Source organism: Alligator mississippiensis, chromosome 3, assembly GCF_030867095.1.
Source record: "Alligator mississippiensis isolate rAllMis1 chromosome 3, rAllMis1, whole genome shotgun sequence".
Lineage (NCBI taxonomy): Eukaryota > Metazoa > Chordata > Crocodylia > Alligatoridae > Alligator > Alligator mississippiensis.
The window spans coordinates 162854125-162866000 of NC_081826.1; the positions used below are offsets into that span (position 1 = coordinate 162854125).

General features: G+C 46.6%; 1 long non-coding RNA gene across 2 annotated transcripts; it reads right to left on the bottom strand.

Moving 5' to 3' along the window:
- Window positions 1–993: 993 nt before the first annotated feature.
- Window positions 994–10172, bottom strand: LOC109283914 (uncharacterized). 2 transcript variants are annotated; one of them, XR_002091234.2, is made up of 5 exons: window positions 9555–10172; window positions 9215–9326; window positions 3855–3913; window positions 2472–2541; window positions 994–1980 (listed from the first exon to the last, which is right to left on the bottom strand). It is a non-coding gene; the product is annotated as an uncharacterized LOC109283914 (long non-coding RNA). The 2 variants fall into 2 exon arrangements; XR_002091233.2 differs by having other exon boundaries at window positions 9229–9326; window positions 9555–10170.
- Window positions 10173–11876: the final 1704 nt, after the last annotated feature.

The following is an 11876-nucleotide window of genomic DNA, read 5'->3' on the forward strand; positions in this document are numbered from 1 at the left end:
CAGCCCAGTGGAAAGCCATGGCAAGGAAGGTCTCAGGTTGAAACCTTCTAAATGGCCACAGCACTTGTGCACTTGGTATCACTATGGCTACATGGGATTGAAATGAATCCCTGGGTTATGTGAATCAGTACAGGATCATACTAGTGGGAAATGGGTAGTATCTATCTGGCTGACACCCAAGTCCCTGAGAACCAGCTACTGGGTCAGTGAGCTGGCAAGAACCCTGTAACTGTTGCTTACCCCAGCATGGTTGAATGCCCAGCACCCTGTAGAAGCCCAGTCGGCTGCTGGACATTACTTGACCCCACTCAGTGTCAAGGAAAAGAATTTGCTTGACCTAGAGCTTGGGTCAAATGTTCAGTTTGGGCTGCATTCCTGTACCCCAGGGATAGGCAATTGTTTTGGGTAAAGGGCCACATACTGAGTTTTGGCAAGCTGTCAAGGGCCACATGGGTAGCCCCACTGCTTAATAGGTGCCCTGCCCCTGGTCGCCGTCTTGTGACTAGAAATCCTGCTCCCTAACCCCTGGCCTTTGCCACCAGAAGTCCCTTCCCTTGCCTCCAGAAGTACTCCTTTCAGCAAGAGGTTTTGCCATCTCAGAACCAGAAAAATACCAAATTATAGTCTAAAAAGCGAAATTCTACAACATTCATTAATTCAATTTCAAAAACTATTTTTGTCCTGGTTTACATTGTTTGTGTAGTGTATATAGAGGTGATCACACAATAGCTTAAAATGAAGTCTTACTCTTGTATATTGTGGGGGGATGTATAGGTTTGTAGGGGGCTGTGGGTGTGTGGGGTGTGTGGGAGGGTGTGGGCGTGTATTGTGGGGGGATGGATAGGTGTGGGAGGTGTTGGTGTGGGAGCATGTGGGGTGTGGGTGGGTATGGGGTTGTAGGGGGGCTGTGTATGAGGGAAGGGAGGCTGGGATGTGTGACTGGGTGTGGGTGTAGGGGCCTGCGTGTATGGCAGTGCAAGGTGGGGTGTGGATACATGGGTATGGTGGGGTGTGCATGTGGGACTCACCCTACGAACACACCCACACACACATGCACCCCTCCATACACACAGATGCAGCCCTTCCAACACACACACACACACACACACACACACACACACACACACAGGCCCAGTCCTTTCCTACAAACACACGCAGCCCCTCCCACCCCACAAACAGCCCCTCTGTACACACACAGCCCTTCCCTACACATACCTTCACCTCTCCCTGCTGCCAGATCAGCACAGACTGGTCCTCACTCCTGGGTGTTTATTCCCCTCAGGCAGCTGTGCCATGCTGCTCTTCTGCGTAGAGAACTTGGGTTAAACCCCAGTCGCTGTAGTTGAAGATTCACAAAATTGTTCCCTCTTCTGGCGCTGAGAATGATGTGTCAGCACCTGCCATTCCAGGGGTCTTCTGGTTACTCCATGAGTCCAGGTGGAGATTGCTGCTATCTCCAAATGGCATTATCTGCTGGCTTTAACTCCAAATGGCATTATCTGCTGGCACCTCCAAGTTATCTCAAGGAGCTATCTGGCCCTTGTGGCACTACTTGCTGGTTGGGCTGGCTCCTGATCTCTCTCCATCTGACCTCCGGTGGCACAGCCAACTGCTTGGGAGCGCACTTTAACTCCTGAATAACACATCCTAAAAGGAGCCTTCCTCGTCCCTGTGGAGCAGGTTTCCTGTCTGCCTTCTCTGTCTGCCCTCTTTGTAGAGTTTTTAACTACCTGAGAATGAAGTTGCAAACAATCGCCAAGTACGATTGACAGACTTACACCAGACCACATTTTTCCTAACTCTATTTATATTTTTTATATTTTCTTAAAACAATTTAACATGGAGGTATAATCTCTGGCGTGACTTTCTGACATTTCCTGTGGCACGGTAGACAACTTGAGAGGAGAGCGCGTACTCTGGACAGAGCATTCGGTATCTTGTTAAAAAAAGAAGACCGTTTTTGAAGAACACTGGGAATGGCTGTTGGGGAGAAAAGAGAGCAGTCACATAATACAGAAGAATAAAGCAAGGGTCTGCAAAGGTCATTTATTCCAATGTCCTTCCTCAACAAACAAACCTCTCCTGTGGACCAGACTGGATTTTGTACAGGGAAACACCTTTCGGTTTCCAGTCGTCTTGCAATCACTCAGCCAAAACAGAGTTTACAAGCAGAGGGAATAAGCCATGTGTGCTATGAAGGTGTACTGGGGTGGGGCACTGATAACTAGTTTGACTGGATCCTCTGCTGCGGCCAAGCTCTGCAAATTTCATGCTTCAAAGTCAGGAATGAACTCTCTCTTTCCTGCAGTGCTGTATAGAAGATGGCAGGTAGGGCAGCAATGATGGTCTCTGCATTGGTCAATGGATGCGGATTCTGGAGGCCTGGAGTCACTTCCTGGCTTAGCTACAGACTTCCTGCATGACCCTGAGTACATCACCTAACTTAGCCAGTGTCACTTCCCCATACATACCTGTATTAACCTCCATTTCTTCTGGTACGGAAGGATCTTTCTTTCCAGGATCCTGAGAAACAGTTTCCAACTGTTCCATGGAAAGAGTAAAAAAAAAAAAAAAGAGTCAGGCAGGATCTGTTTGATCTGTGCCCCTCAGGATTACACAGCCACAGAATGAGGGCCAGGTGGAGGTGGTGGGGCTGTCCTCCCAGCTACGGTTCCTGGTGGTGCCGTGAATGACGAGGTGAAGCCCGAGTCAGTGGGTGGAACGAGGGCCCCTTCCATCCTACCTTCTGAACTCAAGGGTGGAACAATCTTCCATACAGGAGCCCCAGCTCAGCCCCTTCCCTGCCTCCACTGTTCTCTGTCCTCCTTATAACATCTTCAGTTTCTCTGTGCTTCCCCCTCCCTTGTGCAATGTGAGTATCTTTCCTGCCTACTCCTGCTGTGCTTGTTAGCCCCTCCTGAAAACGCTCGAAGCTCTACCACTGCCTTTGCTGTCCACCCTCCATTCCCTACCAGTAGAGTTCTGCTAGCTCCTTTCTGTACCTTTCTAAGTGTGTCCAGGGTGGCAGGGCTTGCAAAGCCCAGGTCAGGAAGTATTGCTCAACCCACACAATTCTTGTACAAGAACCCTGACCAATGAAATGTGCCATTTGGCATCGCTCTGGCAGTAGTAAGGGAGGAGACCCAAGCTACCCATTATATTGGAAAGATTAGAACAGCAGACTGCATGGAAGGGAAGACATTTCATGCTAATCCTGCAGATCCAGCCAACCTGAGCAGAGGAAAGACACAGCATGGGTATCTTTCATCTACACTACTAGGCATCCAGAAAGCAATCTCTAGGAATGAGCAAAGTAGCTAGGGGCTAACAGCATCACTAAATTCATTCTAATGCATCCAAAGATTTCAATACTCTTCTTAAATGATGACTTCTAAGGTAATGTATTACTTTATGTGAATTCCATGATTTTATGCATGCACTTAAGTTTACAAGATGTGCGCCTACAAAGACTACATGCATCACAAGCAACAACAAGTTTTTAAGGACATAATACACATGGTGGGCTGGAGTAAAAGAAACAATAGTTAGAATAGAGATTAGGAAAAAGCACTAAGTCCTACTCCCATTGAAACCAGTGGAAAAATATTCCTTGACTTCAGGGATAGCAATATTAGAGCCAAAGATCTTAAGAGGTAGAACAACTGCACTGGGGAACAGATTCCAATGCATGGCTAGAAGCAACCTCTAAGGTATACATTTTACAGAGCAGCTATTGGAACCGGATGAAATAGCAAAGAGCCTTCAAAATGCAAGGAGTCAGCTGAGGGAGCCAAGAGACCATTTTTGGGCCACTTCCTGGGGATCTGCTACTGAAGGTTTTACAAGATATTTACCTCACACGTGTATAAAGAATCTTCTGCATCCCAGGCCTGGCACGTGGCAATATAAATCCCTGTCAACAAAATTACATCCACAGTCAGCTCATCTGGGACTCATTTCCACTTCCATGACTGATGTTTTTAGATACTGTTTTAGTGTCGCTGCAAAGTAGTGTCCTGCAAGATTTTGTTCCCATGGGCCTGTCTCAGCTGCATTGTTCCCCAGCAGGGAGTGCTGCAGTGAGGGACACCATGCCTGCTTCTGTGCATGCTGCCCTCCCAAACTGATGCGATTTAACCACCCATTGGTGTGGTACTTGCTGGATCCAGTCAGCTCTAGCTCTTGGGTGAGCCTACTATGCACACACACCGTCTGACTTGCATTTCAGGGGAGGGACAGCTTAAAGAGCTGGATTGATATGGGACCTCTCAAAGGGCAGATGGATCAAACAGAACTGGAGCAAACTGAAAGCAGGTCATCTCTAAAAAGAAAAAATGACCCAGTGATGCTGCAGAGCCACCAGGAGAATGGCAGGACTGAACCAACAGCTGGAGCCCTGACAATGGCCCAGGATGCCCAGGCCTGTTTGTATGTCCTGGGGAGCTCAGAGAGTACTTCTAGCATATTCTGATACTAGCTAAAGAGTGACCTAACCCCAGGCTGAATGTTAATGGCCATGGAGAACCACACAGAAGAGGCTAGTGATGGAGCCCATCAGGTAGGATAGTTTATTCATAGATTCATAGATTATGGAGTGAGAAGGGACCACAACGGATCATCGTGTCTGAACCCCTGCCCCTGACAGGTAAGAGGACTGACGTCAGATGACCTGAACCAGGTGTCTATTAAGCCTCCTCTTGAAGACCTCCAAGTTAGGTGATAGTGCTACCTCTCTGGAAGCCCATTCCAGATTATGGCCACCCTTACTGTAAAAAATGTCTTCCTAATGTCCAACCTCAATCTACTCTCCACTGGTTTGCATCCATTATTCCTATTTACTCCTAGGGGTGCTCTGGTAAATAGTGCATCTCCAATTCCCTGTTGTCCTCCCTTGATAAACTTATAGGCAGCTACAAGGTCTCCCCTCAGACGTCTCTTCTAAAGGCTGAAGAGATCCAGATACCTCAACCTCCCCTCATAGGGTCTTTCATGGAGGCCACTAATCATGCGAGTTGCCCTCCTCTGAAGCCTCTCCAGATTCTTCATGTCCCTCTTGAAGTGCAGCGCCCAAAACTGGACACAGTACTCCAACTGTGGTCTGACCAATGCCGCATAGAGGGGGAGCATCACCTCCCTCGATCTGTTGGTAACTCCAAGATCCCTCTCAGCCACTGAGCTGCTGAGGAGGTCATCCCCCAACCTATAGGTTTGCTGGTGATTCCTCCTCCCTAGGTGGAGTACCTTGCATTTATCTTTGTTGAATTGCATCCTATTTCGTTCTGCCCATTGATCCAACCTGTCCAGATCGGCCTGTATCTGCTCCCTGCCCTCCGGTGTGTTAACTTTGCCCCATAACTTAGTATCATCTGTGAACTTGGAGAGGGTGCTCTCCGCACCCTTATCCAAATTGCTGATGAAGATATTAAATAACACCGGTCCAAGGACCGAACTCTGTGTGACCCCACTGCCCACCTCCCTCCAGACCGAGAACGACCCATCTATCACCACTGTTTGGGTGCGGTCCCTAAGCCACCCATCTGACTGTGTAAGTGTCCACTCCACAACCTGCTAGCTTCCCTATGAGAATAGGATGCGAAACTGTGCCGAAGGCCTTCTTAAAGTCCAGGTAGATAACATAAACCTCAGTTCCTGTGTCAAGGCAGTGTGTGACCTGGTCATAAAAGGCTATAAGGTTTGTCAGGTGGGATCTACCTGTGATGAACCCATGCTAGTTTCCTTTCAGCATGATTTCCTCTGCTGAGCCTTGACAAATACGCTCTTTGATTTTTGCCAGTATTTTCCCAAGGATAGAGGTAAGACTGACTGGCCTAAAGTTACCCAGCTCATCCATTCTCCCCTACTTAAAAATGGGCACAACATTGGCCCTTTTCCAATCCTTAGGGACGTGGCTGGAGCACCATGAGTGCTCAACAGCTATACCAGTGTCTCAGCTATGATACTGGCCAATTCCTTCAGCAACCATGGATGGAGGTAATCAGGGCCAGCTGACTTGTACCCATCCAGCCCCTCCAAATGCTCCTTAACTATGGGCACTAAAATGGCCCCACAGTATGCCAACCTTTTTATGAGCCACCTGGAAGAAGACTTCCTCAAGAACTGCACCATCAAACCCTTGCTATACTTAAGATATATCGATGACATCTTCATCATTTGGACTGAAAACCTACAATCTCTGATTGAGTTCCATCAGAAATTCAACAATCACCATCCCTCCATCCAACTTTCTCTAGAATACTCCAGCACCAGCATCTCCTTTTTAGACACAATGATCAGTATCCAGAATGGTAAAATACAGACCACATTATACAATAAACCCACAGACCAACATACATATCTGCACAGAACCAGCAATCACCCTAAACACACCAAAAAAAGCTGTGATATACAGCTGAGCCCTCAGATACCACTGCATTTGCACTGAAGAGAACACCCGGGATTGCCACCTCACCAATCTTAAAAAAGGCTTTCACCCAACAAGGGCACTCCTCCAGAGAGATAGATCACACATTTGAAAGAGCCACCCAGATAGCACGTGAAGAACTGCTGCAGTACAGAACTCCCCCCCTTCCCCCCCCTACAAATCGCACACCGCTGGTTATGACATATCACCCCTCCCTTGAACCTGTATGAAAAATCCTCAAACAATTGCAACCCATACTAGAAAGAGACCCTATTCTTAAAAAGATCTTCCCAGAGCCACCCATCCTAGCCTTCAGACAAGCACCAAAGCTTGCCAGCCTCATCACCAGAAGCAAACTTCCTCAACCCCAGAACACACCAAAAGGATCCAGACTATGCCATGACAAGAAATGCAAAACCTGCCAACACATCTCCACCACCCCCACTATTACTACACCCCATAACAGAGCCATCAGCATCCCAGGATCTTACAGCTGCACCTCCAGAAATGTAATATACCTCATCCAATGCAGCAAATGTCCTGATGGAAAATATGTAGGAGAAACCAAACAACAACTGCGCACCAGAATGAATGCACACCGGAAATCTATCAAAGACAGAAACACCCAATTACCGGTGGGGGGCACATTTCTCACAGGAGGGCCACTCTCTCTCCAATCTCTCAGTCCTGATCCTCAAGGGAAACTTACACAGCACTTCCCAGAGACGAGCCTATGAACTCCACTTCATCAACCTGCTGGATACTAGAGATCATGGACTAAATATAGACTTTGGATTTTTGACACATTATAATCTGCCTGGCAACTGACTCCCCAGCCCAGCCCCTGGCTTCTTTACTTTTCATTCCATCCAGGAAGAGCACACACCAACTGCTGAAACTTCCCTAGTCTGATGAAGGGTTTTTGAACCCGAAAGCTTGCTTAATAACTATTCTCCAACTATTTGGGTTGGTCTAATAAAAGATATCAAATTCACCCAAGGAACCTTGTCTGCCTTAACTAAGTCAGCACTAACCTTTGGTGATCTGGTGCCTTTTGAACATCTATCTGTGTTCAAGATGAGGGAACTGTCTTGATCAGTAGTTAGGAATACTGAAGAACTCATTGAAGAGCTCTGCCATTTTCCTTGCGTCAACCACCAACTGTCCTGATTTGTCCTGCAGGGGCCCTATGTTTCTCTGCGCCTTCCTATTGCTCGCTATGTATCTGTAGAAGGACTTTTTATTGTCCCGGATTTATGTAGCCAGCCTAAGCTCCAGTCCTACCTTGGCCTGCCTAACTGATTCCCTGCAATAGTACGCCAGGGAGGTGTATTCGTCCTTGGTGGCTGCCCCCTGCTTCCACTGCTTATAAATCTCTTACTTTCCCCCGGTGTTTTCTGGATTTCCCTGTTCCCTAGTTAGTTAGGAGTCAGGATGGAGAGGAGGCTGACAGGGCCCAGAGGTCTTTCATGGCTGGTGCCCTGTGTCTGGGTTCCTACATGGTGTGTATAGGGCTGCAGGGGGCAGTACTTTCTACATGGCTTCGAGCACATGATGATGAATGCATGGACATCCCAAAACCAGGATGTGCACAGGCTCTAGAACAAATCTTCCTTTGGAAGAGTGAATGGGGAGGAAAACAGGAAGGTGAGCAAGTTGAGTGAAGTTCTATGAAAACCAGATGCAGAAGCCCACAACAGGTAAGGAAGGCCTCTGCTCTGATGGGCGAGGCCATAGAAAAACAAGAGGAAAAGAAGCAGATACTTGCAGTGTGGAGGGCTGACTGTACTGATGTCAGTGGGAATTTTGACTTTGGCCTCAAGTAGCCAGGATTGCAGCCACAATATCTGCCACTAGCCAAGAAAAGACTTTAATGGCTGAGGGAGGTGCAATGCCACCCTTAGATTGTATTTTGCCTTACTCCCATGCAGCTCCATTTGAATCAATGAGATGACCCAAGAAGCTCAGCACCCCTCTGCCTGGGGAATGGCATCTGGCCCTAAGTGATGAGTCCTAGGCCAGATGAGTCCTGGTAAGCACCAGAAACAATCTGAAGCAGCTGCTTATGGGGAGGCTGACCTGGCTACCAGAATGTGGAAGATTCTCTCAAATGCACACCAGAAGAAATTAATATGTTTTCTGTAGTCTGCTTTGTCCATCTGATGCATTTCAACTTTCTGTTTGAAAGCAGATCAGGGACAAACATTAAGGAGCCACTATGTCTGCCAACTATTAAGACCAAATAATTCTTCTAGGCCCCGGTTCAGGAAGGCATTTAAATACACTTTCTAAGAAGGTGCCATTAATTCCAATTGGTCACTAGCTCCAGCTTCAAGTTATGTAAATACCGCAATTCTTTGTCCTAGGCTCAAACACTGCAAATTACTGAAGTCTCTGAGCACTTCTATTGACTCTGGTCGGATTTCTGTACTTAAGTCTTTTCCTGGATCAGGGCTGTAGCAAGGTCACAAATGAAGTTTTGTTTTGTTTTTAATGAATGCACATGTGAACATGTCTGTGTCACAAACTGGTCAGTTCCCACTCTCTAAATATAAACTGGTATTGTGATGAGGCTCAACTACTCAATCCCATAGGCTGCTAAACAACAGGGTCTGGCTTCCTTGTTACTGTTTTTTACATCTGGGTTACCTGCACTCATTGCCTTGCCTGGTTTACACACCATGTGTGATATCCTTCTTATAGGCAGCAGGACTCAGCAATAGGATCTTGGAACTATTGTCACAGTCATTCACAGGACAGAAATTGGGTTTAGCAAAATAATTTCTTACACACCTTCTGTGCTTTACCTTGAAAGCAGATTAGAGTTAAGCGGAGAGCTGTAGCTGTCTTGTCCTTATGCTTATCCCAAGGGATCCCAGTCCTCTTCTTCTCCCCAGACAGATTTCTTCGAAAGAGAGTAGATTCAAGATTAGTGGATTTCCTGACCATTAACCCAGAATCCCAGCTAGTGAGGGTCCTCCACACTGATGGTCCACTGCAGGCTCTCTTGGAGATGGTCCACCACCTTTATAAGAGCATTCAGCATTCATACTAGATGGTGGTCTTTCAGTGCCACATAAGCAAAATTACATTCACAAAACAGGATTTCCCCTGCCTTATTCTTTCCACTTACCTCCTCTGGTCTTACAACAGATTTTTGTAAATTTTTCCTGGAAATAACAGCAGAAATAGTGGTCAGTGACTGCAAGGGTTGAGGCTCAATTGCATATGTTGGTGGGGGCTGGCTGTGAGCTCCCTGCACTGCCTCATGTGGTACTTCCTCTTCAGGAAATATCTTGCTGTGTGATGCAAAGAAGAGATTTCTTGCAAGCTGCCTGCCAATCTGGGGGAGAGTTTCTCTGGAGCAGACTGGCCTTGGCTTGGTTAGTGTGTCCAGGAAGGATGTAAAAGGTCTGAACCCCAGAGCTTCTGTGTAGTAACTCAGCTTCCTGATGCTCCCTGATGTGGGTTGTGCAAGTTCAGGGACTTGAAGCTGCCTTGACATTTGCCTTTCCCTTTGTACTCCTTCCTCCTAACCTAGCACTCTTCCCTGGTGGGATATAAATTGTACAGACTAAATACTGGAAATCATGAAACACCCAGTTCAGGAAAGGTCAGTGAAGGACAAACTAGGATCAGCATTGCTTCTCCCTGAGGTTGGATCTGAAGGGCCGACATGCAGTCTGAAGACCAGGGAAGACAATTCTGACCATCTTGAAGCCAAAGGGAGGTTTGTCACTGATTTCAGCAAGGCCAGGATTCCCCCATTAACCTAGACATAACCTGATTTTGCCAGTTTGCCCTATTACAAGTGTCAGGGGGACTAGGAGTTGGATACAGCTCTGGACAATAGACCCTGTGTGCAGAGACTCAAATCTCACTTTCATGTTCCATATTCAAACAGGTGCTAAGGCCTAACATTGGGACTGTCTCTAACCCACCTCCACCCCCTGCCGCCCTTCAGCCCAAGAAAGCACTTCTCAACTAGTTCACTTCTCCTTATGGAAAAGAATGAATGACTTTGCAGACATTTTCTCCATCTCATGCAAATCTCAAAAGCTGTGTTCTCCCTGGCCAGTGCTGCTCCCTGCTCTTCCTCAGAATGAGGCATCTAAACACTGTCTGCTGTGGAGCTTTTATGCTTTTCAAGGACTGCACAGGCTTTTGCTAATTAACACCCTCACCCCTAGTGCAGGAGGTAAAGAGTTTTGCCCCATTTTACACAGAGTAGCACTGGGTCAAAGCAAACATCTATTAATCTGTGGCCACTGGGCTGTAGTGCCTTCTGTAGTTTGGTCACTCCGTTGTTTCCCTTGGTGTTAAGAAAAGAGTATCTGGCACACAACCAATCACAATACAGCATATTTTCCAGGATAATATCCTGCGCACTTGCTTCTGAAAAGAAAGTGTTAGATTGTGTGGAATAATGCCATTTGGTGACTCCTGCACCATAGAAGTCATGGCAGGGTGCACTTTATCTTTCAGTTTTGACATCGTCATCTTCCAGTTCGGACATTTCCCCATGCCCTGACTTCTTACCTGAGAGGACGATCTTTTCCTGTTTCTGCCTTTATTAGCAATTGGGACAAATCGAGGCTGCTAATCGATTACCTGACATGGAAAACAATCAATTCTAGGGTAGTCCTAAATGCTGAGTGTAAAGTGCTTGCAGGTCTAGGAGTCTGTCCCCCAGACTCTTCTATAAAAACCCAACTCTGGTGGTGAGTAAGGGTAAAAGCTTGGCCCTACTGAATTAAATGGGAGTTTTGACTTTGACTTTGGTGTAGCCAGAGTTGTGCCTGAGGTACATAACCATTTTAATGGAAAGACAGTGAAAAGACAGATACAACAGTGGAGACAGTACCTGGTGATCAGGACCCTCAAACGTTATAGAACTCTGCTCATCAAAATTAAAAACTGACAGTGTCCAGTGTCCTTCTGTGTTGTACCCTGATTCTGCAGACATTGATGCAACTTCCTAAGAAACAGCGTGGGAGCAGTCATATTGAGCCCCGGGATCACAGCCATTCTTGAAATAAAGCACATGCATGTTGTTAGATTGGGGCTGTAGTCATCTACTTCTTTATGAAATTCTAAATAGAGTTGCCAGCAAATCCATTGGCTACTAGTGACTCTAGCCATTTACTGATGACCTCGTTAAGGTATATATGATATACATGCATATATCTATAAATTGAACTGTGGCTTTGTTTCTAACCTTCATTGCTGCATGAAGAAAATATTTCTTTTTCCTCTGTCACTTTCTCGGTCCATCCATCTGATGTTTTTTCTCTAAAAAGCTTTGGAGTTTTTTGTAGTCTGTGTAATCCTTGGCTAAATCTTCTGAGAAACATGTAAATGGTTGGTTAATATCACTTCTGCTGCAACCAATTTCTGCTCCACCTCCTCCTTTACCTGGGTTTCTTTTTGCTAAAGCAATTGTAGCATGCTTGAA